The sequence below is a fragment of the Arachis ipaensis genome, chromosome B10 (assembly GCF_000816755.2).
Source record: "Arachis ipaensis cultivar K30076 chromosome B10, Araip1.1, whole genome shotgun sequence".
Lineage (NCBI taxonomy): Eukaryota > Viridiplantae > Streptophyta > Magnoliopsida > Fabales > Fabaceae > Arachis > Arachis ipaensis.
In genome coordinates this window covers 116,067,411-116,076,606 of record NC_029794.2, presented here as the reverse complement: position 1 = coordinate 116,076,606, position 9,196 = coordinate 116,067,411, and positions in this window count along the sequence as shown.

Below are 9,196 nucleotides of genomic sequence, written 5' to 3'. Positions count from 1 at the left end.
TAAATTATTCGCTCATCACAACACCAAACTTAAATTGTTGCTTGTCCCCAAGCAACTGAAAATCAAATAGGATAAAAAGAAGAGAATATACAATGAATTCCAAAAATATCTATGAAGATCAGTATTAATTAGATGAGCGGGACTTTTAGCTTTTTGCCTCTGAACAGTTTTGGCATCTCACTTTATTCTTTGAAGTTCAGAATGATTGTCTTCTATAGGAACTCAGAATCCTGATAGTGTTATTGATTCTCCTAGTTAAGTATGTTGATTCTTGAACACAGCTACTTTATGAGTCTTGGCCATGACCCTAAGCATTTTGCTTTCCAGTGTTACCATCGGATACATAAATGCCACAGACACATAACTGGGTGAACCTTTTCAGATTGTGACTCAGCTTTGCTAGAGTCCCCAATTAGAGGTGTCCAGAGCTCTTAAGCACACTCTTTTTTGCTTTGGACCACGACTTTAACCACTCAGTCTCAAGTTTTCACTTGACACCTTCACACTACAAGCACATGGTTAGGGACAGCTTGGTTTAGCCGCTTAGGCCAGGATTTTATTCCTGAGGGCCCTCCTATCCACTGATGCTCAAAGCCTTGGATCCTTTTTATTACCCTTGCTTTTTAGTTTAAAGGGCTATTGGCTTCTTCTGCTTGCTTTTTCTTTCTTTTTCTTCTTTTTTTTTTCGCATATCATCCTCTTTTTTTTCTATTCACTGCTTTTTCTTGCTTCAAGAATCAATTTTTTTTTTCAGATTATCAATAACACTTCTCCTTTTCCATCATTCTTTCAAGAGCCAACAATTTTAACATTCAAAAACAACAAATTCAAACATATGCACTGTTCAAACATTCATTCAGAAAACAAGAGTATTGCCACCACATCAAAGTAATTAAACTGTTTTAAAATTTGAAATTCATGTACTTGTTTTTCTTTTTCAATTAAAAACACTTTTTATTTAAGAAAGGTGATGGATTCATAGCTTTAAGGCATAGACACAAAGATACTACTGATCATGTAATAAAAGCACAAACATAGATAAACATAAAGCATAAAAATTTGAAAAACAGAAAATAAAGAACAAGGAAATTGAAGAACGGGTCCACCTTAGTGATGGCGGCTTGTTCTTCCTCTTGAAGATCTTATGGAGTTCTTGAGCTCTTTAATGTCTCTTCCTTGCCTTTGTTGCTCCTCTCTCATGATTCTTTGATCTTCTCTAATTTCATGAAGGAGGATAGACTGCTCTTGGTGTTCCACCCTTAGTTGTCCCATATTGGAACTTAATTCTCTTAGGGAGGTGGAAGCTTTTTGCCTTCCCTTTCCTCTTTCTAGAGGTTTCTCCGGCCTTTGGTGCCAAAAATAGTTATGAAAAAACAAAAAACTTTAGCTTTTGCCACATCAAACTTAGAAGGTTTGCTCGTCCTCGAGCAAAAAAAAGAAAAAAGAGAGTAGAAGAAGAAGAAATAGAGGAGATAGAGGGGGTAGTGTTTCGGCCAAGGGGGTGAAGTAGTGTTTAAGATGTGTGAAGATGAAGAAGTGAAGATGGGTTTATATAAGAGTGGAGAGGTGGGCTTTGATAGGTGAGGGGTTTTTGGGAAGAGTATTATGAAAAGGTGTGAAGAAGAGAGATAGTGAATTGAGGTTGGTGGGGATCCTGTGGGGTCCACAGATCCTGAGGTGTCAAGGATTTCTCATCCCTGCACCAATTAGGCTTGCAAAACACCCTTTGCTACCAATTCTGGCATTAAATGCCAGGTTGCTGCCCATTTCTGGCGTTTAACGCCAGCTTCTTGCCCTTTTCTGGCGTTAAACGCCAGTAAGCTTCTCCTCCAGGGTGTGCTATTTTTAATACTATTTTTCATTCTGTTTTTTCTTTTTTAGTTATTTTTGTGACTTCACATGATCATCAACCTACAGGAAACGTAAAATAACAATAGAAAATAAATAGATATAATAAAATTGGGTTGCCTCCTAACAAGCGCTTCTTTATTGTCTTTAGCTGGACCTTGACTGAGTTTTATACTAGTCTCAGTTTTGAGCATTCTTGCTCAAAATTGCTTTCAAGATAGTGTTTGATTTTTTGTCCAATAACAATAAACTTTTTGTCAGAGTCAATATCCTGAAGCTCAACATATCCATATGGTGACACACTTGTAATCACATATGGTCCCCTCCACCGGGATTTCAATTTCCCGGGAAATAGTCTGAGCCTAGAGTTAAAGAGCAGAACCTTCTGTCCTGGTTCAAAGACTTTAGATGACAGCTTCTTGTCATGCCACCTTTTTTCTTTTTCCTTATAAATTTTTGCATTTTCAAAAGCATTGAGTCTGAATTCCTCTAGCTCATTCAGCTGGAGCAATCTTTTCTCTCCAGGTAACTTGGCGTCCAGGTTTAGGAATCTGGTTGCTCAATAGGCCTTATGTTCTAGTTCCACAGGCAGATGACAGGTCTTGCCATACACAAGCTGGTATGGAGAGGTTCCTATAGGAGTCTTGAATGCTGTTCTGTATGCCCACAGAGCATCATCCAAGCTTTTTGCCCAATCCTTTCTATGGGCAATTACAGTCCGTTCCAGGATTCTTTTTAGCTCTCTATTAGAGACTTCAGCCTGCCCATTTGTTTGTGGATGATATGAAGTTGCTATTTTGTGGCTAATTTCATATCGGACCATAGCAGAGTAAAGCTGTTTATTGCAGAAATGAGTACCCCCGTCACTGATTAGTACTCTGGGGACGCCAAATCTGCTGAAAATATGTTTCTGGAGGAATTTCAGTACGGTCTTAGTATTATTAGTGGGTGTGGCAATTGCTTCTACCCACTTAGATACATAGTCTACTGCCACCAGAATGTAAGTGTTTGAGTATGATGGTGGGAAGGGACACATGAAGTCAATACCCCATACATCAAACAACTCAATCTCTAAGATCCCTTTTTGAGGCATGATATAACCATGAGGCAAGTTGCCAGCTCTTTGGCAACTGTCACAGTTATGCACAAACTCTCGGGCATCTCTGTGGAGGGTAGGCCAGTAGAACCCACATTGGAGGACCTTAGTGGCTGTTCGCTCACCTCCAAAATGTCCTCCATAATGTGATCCATGGCAATGCCATAGGATCTTCTGTACCTCTTCTCTAGGTATGCATCTGTAGATTATTCCGTCTGTACATCTCTTAAAGAGATATGGTTCATCCCATAAGTAGTACTTTGCATCAGAAATTAGTTTTTTCGTTTGCACCCTGTTGTACTCCTTGGGTATGAACCTCACAGCTTTATAATTTGCAATGTCTGCAAACCATGGTGCTTCTTGAATGGAAAAAAGTTGCTCATCCGAAAAGGTTTTAGAGATCTCAGTAGGAGGGAGGGATGCCCCTGCTACTGGTTCTATCCGAGACAGGTGATCAGCTACCTGGTTCTCTGTCCCTTTTCTGTCTCTTATTTCTATATCAAACTCTTGCAGAAGCAACACCCATCTTATGAGCCTAGGTTTTGAATCTTGCTTTGTGAGTAGGTATTTAAGAGTAGGATGGTCAGTATACACAATCACTTTTGAACCTACTAAATAGGATCTAAACTTGTCAATGGCATAAACCACTATAAGTAACTCTTTTTCAGTGGTTGTGTAATTCTTCTGTGCATCATTTAAAACACGGCTAGCATAGTAAATGACGTGCAGAAGCTTGTTATGCCTCTGTCCCAACACTGCACCAATGGCATGGTCACTGGCATCACACATTAGTTTGAATGGTAATGTTCAGTTTGGTGCAGAGATGACCGGTGCTGTGACCAGCTTAGCTTTCAGCATCTCAAACGCCTGCAGACACTCTGTGTCAAACACAAATGGCGTGTCAGCAGCTATCAGATTGCTCAGAGGTTTTGCAATTTTTGAAAAATCCTTTATAAACCTCCTATAGAATCTTGTATGCCCCAGAAAGCTTCTGATTGCCTTAACATTGGCAGGTGGTGGTAATTTTTCAATTACCTCCACTTTAGCTTGATCCACTTCTATTCCCTTGTTTGAAATTTTATGCCCAAGGACAATTCCCTCAGTCACCATAAAGTGACATTTTTCTCAGTTTAAAACTAGGTTGGTTTCTTGGCATCTTTTCAGAACAAGTGCTAAATGATCAAGACAGGAGCTGAATGAGTCTCCAAATACTGAAAAGTTATCCATGAAGACTTCCAAAAATTTCTCTACCATATCAGAGAAGATAGAGAGCATGCACCTCTGAAAGATTGCAGGTGCATTGCACAGACCAAAAGGCATCCTTCTGTAAGCAAATACGCCAGAGGGACATGTGAATGCTGTTTTCTCTTGGTCCTGAGGATCTACTGCAATTTGGTTGTAGCCTGAATAGCCGTCCAAAAAGCAGTAATAGTCATGACCTGCTAATCTCTCTAGCATCTGGTCTATGAATGGTAAAGGAAAATGATCCTTTCTGGTGGCTGTATTGAGCCTTCTGTAGTCAATACACATACGCCACCCTGTAACTGTTCTTGTAGGAACCAATTCATTCTTTTCATTGTGAACCACTGTCATGCCTCTTTTTTTGGGTACAACTTGGACAGGGCTTACTCATGGGCTATCAGAAATAGGATAAATAATCCCAGCCTCTAGTAACTTAGTAACCTCTTTCTGCACCACCTCCTTCATGGCTGGATTTAGCCGCCTCTGTGGTTGAACCACTGGCTTAGCATCATCCTCCAATAGGATCTTGTGCATGCATATTGCTGGGCTAATGCCCTTAAGATAACGTATGGACCACCCAAGAGCTGTCTTGTGTGTCCTTAGCACTTGAATTAGTGCTTTCTCTTCCTATGGATTTAAAGCAGAGCTTATGATCACTGGAAAAGTGTCACCTTCTCCCAGAAATGCATATTTTAGGGATGGTGGTAGTGGTTTGAGCTCAGGATTAGGAGGCTTATCCTCTTCCTGAGGAATTTTCAGAGGTTCTTTTATTTCCTCTGATTTCTCCAGATCGGGCTGAACATCTTTAAAGATGTCCTCTAGCTCTGATTCAAGGCTTTCAGTCATATTGATCTCTTCCACTAAAGAGTCAATAATATTAGTGCTCATGCAGTCAATTGATGTGTCTGGATGCTGCATAGCTTTGACAGCATTTAACTTGAACTCATCCTCATTGACTCTCAGGGTTACTTCCCCTTTTTGGAAATCAATGAGAGTCCGTCCAGTTGCTAGGAAAGGTCTTCCTAGAATGAGAGTTGCACTCTTGTGCTCCTCCATTTCCAGCACTAAAAACTCAGTGGGAAAGGCAAATGGCCCAACCTTGACAATCATGTCCTCAATTATGCCCGATGGATGTTGATGAGCGGATATTTTATACGCTTTTTGGGGATAATTTCATATAGTTTTGAGTATGTTTTGGTTAGTTTTTAGTCTATTTCTATTAGTTTTTAGGAAAAATTCATATTTCTGGACTTTACTATGAGTTGTGTGTTTTTCTGTAATTTCAGGTATTTTTCTGGCTGAAATTGAAGGAGCTGAGCAAAAATCTGATTCAGGCTGAAAAAGGACTGCTGATAGAGATTCAGAAGACAAAGCATCTCCAAAACTCCAACATATTCTCCATTACTGCATAACAAGTAACCTTTAATTTATGCTCTCTTGGTTATTCGCAATTCAACTGATAAACATAATTGACTTCCTGACTAAGATTTACAAGATAACCAAAGATTGCTTCAAACCAACAATCTCCGTGGGATTCGACCCTTACTCACGCGAGGTATTACTTGGACGACCCAGTGCACTTTCCCTAGCGGAGCTTGACCCTCGAGAAGACACCCAAGAAAGGCCTCAGCCAGTAGACGAGCTCCAGGTTGTCCCACTAACGTCAAAACCCGACCAAGTCACATACATCGGTCAAGCACTACAAGGAAAGGAAAGATCGGAACTCATAAAAGTACTACAAGACAACACCGACCTATTCGCCTGGACCCCAGCAGACATGCCGGGTATAGACCCAAACATTATCTGCCACAAGCTCGCCAATAATAGAACAAGCCGACCCATAGCTCAAAAGAAAAGGAATCTCGGGGTAGAAAAGTCAAAGGCAGCCCTAGAAGAAACATGAAAGCTTCTTAAAGCTAACTTCATCAGAGAAATTAGATTCACCACATGGCTCTCGAACGTGGTAATGGTAAGGAAAAACTCAGGTAAATGGCGCATGTGCGTCGACTTTACAGATTTAAATAAGGCATGCCCTAAAGATGCTTACCATTTACCTTGCATCGATAAACTCGTAGACAGTGCGTCAGGTTTCAAAAGCTTGAGCTTCATGGATGCATACTCTGGCTACAACCAGATCCTCATGCATCCGAAAGACCAAAGCAAAACAGCATTTATAACCGAACATGGAAACTTTTGTTATAGAGTAATGCCATTTGGTCTAAAGAATGCAGGTGCAACCTATCAACGGCTGATGGACAAAGTGTTCCGTCACCAAATTGGTCGGAACATGGAAATCTATGTGGACTATATGGTCGCCAAAACTACACAGCAAAAGTCACACTACGACGACCTCAGGGAGGTATTTGAACAGATCCGAGCATATAACATGAGACTCAATCCGGAGAAATGTGCCTTCGGAGTACAAAGAGGCAAATTCCTTGGATTCATGCTGACCTCACGAGGAATTGAAGCAAACCCTGAGAAATGTGAGGCGATACTCAAAATGGCGAGCCCTAAAACAGTAAAAGAGGTACAACAATTAGCAGGAAAAGTAGCAGCACTATCTCGGTTCTTGCCAGCAGCCTCAAGCCTATCACATCATTTCTTCCAAACAATATCAAAGAATAAAAAATTTCAATGGACAGAAGAGTGCGAGAAAGCGTTCACCGAACTCAAGACCATTCTATCATCACCACCTGTGCTGCAGAGACCAGAAGTCGATAAACTTTTATACTTATACTTATCTATTTTTAATTATTCTATAAGCTTGGCTCTAGTCCTTGAGACAGGAAAAACACAACAACCAGTATACTTCGTTAGTAGAGTCATGCAATCAACAGAACAGAAGTACCCGAGGATAGAACAACTAGCTTTAGCACTTGTAACAACGGCAAGAAGACTAAGGCACTATTTCCAAAGCCACACAATACTAGTAAGGACAAACCAACCACTAAGACAGATACTGACAAAATCAGAACTGGCTGGACGTCTGACCAAATGGTATATCGAGCTCTCAGAATTCGACATCCAATTTCAACCAAGGTCGGCACTAAAAGCACAGATCCTCGCGGACTTCATCTCAGAACTAACCCAAAACGAACACAATAAATCTTGGGAATTACATGTGGACGTGGCGTCCAGCCGAGGAGGAAGCGGAGCCGGGATAATACTGAAAGAAGGAGACAAGGTGGTGGCCGAGCAATCCCTCCAGTTCCACTTCCCGGCAAGCAACAATCAAGCCGAATATGAGGCCCTCATAGCAGGACTCAAGCTCGCCCTAGATCTCCAAGCAAAAATCCTGACAACACACTATGATTCCCTCTTAGTAGTGCAACAAATCCGAGGAGAATTTCAGGTAAAAGATCCCTTGCTAGAGCGATATTGTCTCATAGCAAAGGATCTCATTTCAAAGTTCAGCTCATTCATTATTCTACACGTACACAGAGAAGAGAATGTTAGAGCAGACAAATTATCAAAACTTGCCGCCACTAGGGCGGACACACAAACATCAGCACTATCACAATTAACACTTAAAAGGCCCAGCATTGAACTATTATCTATAACAAACATTAACCACCTCCGAGACTGGAGAACACCTTTCCTTAAATACATCAATGCAGGTATCATTCCTAGAGACGAGCTCAACTCGTAACACTTCAGACAAAAAGCAAGCCTCTACACAAACATAGAAGGAGAGCTATACAGGCGCGGCTTCTCACAACCATTGCTAAAATGCCTGAACAAAGATGAGGCAAAAGAGGTGATGGATGAAATACACGAAGGAGTCTGTGGGAACCACATCGGAGGCCGGGCTCTCGCCGCAAAGATTGTCCGAACAGGATATTATTGGCCGACCATGAAAAGGGATTGCATGACAAAAGTCAAAACATGCGACAAATGTCAAAAGCATGCATCCATCTCTACAAAACCGGCCGAAGCATTACACAGTATGGAAGTAAGCTGGCCCTTCCACAGATGGGGGCTCGACAAACTCGGCCCATTCCCAATAGCTCCAGGTCAGGTAAAGTTTTTTTTAGTATCAATAGACTATTTCTCAAAATGGATAGAAGCACAATTGTTAGCAAAAATAACAGTAGAAAAGGTACGATCTTTTATATGGAAAAATATCATATGTCGATTTGGAATACCAAAAGAAATAATATCAGACAATGGTCGGCAATTCACAGATAATAAGCTCAGCTCATTTTTACAAAATTTTAATATATAGCACCATTTTAGCTCGGTCAACACCCACAAACCAATGGGCAGGCCAAAGCTACTAACCGAGTTATACTGTAGGCAATAAAGAAAAAGCTTGATAACGCAAAAAGAGAATAGGCGGAGCTAATACCAGAAGTATTGTGGAGTTACAACACCACAATACAAATAACAACGGGCGAAATACCCTTCAAACTAGTCTATGGGTCAGAAGCATTAATCCCGGTAGAGGTCGGGGTCCCACGCTAAGAGCCGACCTATACGACGAACAACACAACATAAACACAAGAAATGCCGAGCTTGACCTAGCGGAAGAGGACCGAGAAATCGCCGCCATTAAACAAAGGGCTCAGAAACAACTGGCAGAAAGAAGGCACAACAAAAAAGTGGTGCCTAGGACATTCGAGGAGGGCGATTTAGTCCTCAGACGAACAGAAGAAGCCAGGCGACCTCCTTCACATGGAAAGCTCACCGCAAACTGGGAGGGACCATTCTGAGTTTCCAGAGTGCTCGGAATGGGGGCTTACCAGCTGCAAACATTACAAGGCAATCCAATTTCAGGGAATTGGAACATCTCTTTACTAAAGTTGTACAAGTCATAGAAATTGTACATTTTGCGGATGAAGGTACTCTTTTTCCCCCTTAGAGGTTTTTCCCCCAAAAAGGGTTTTACCTAAGGAGGGTTTTAATGAGGCCGGACGCCCAAATCAAACAAATTCAACCGACTATTTGTTCAATTATTTTACATTACTATTTAACATACCATACTATCGAAATAGCTATATCATTAAG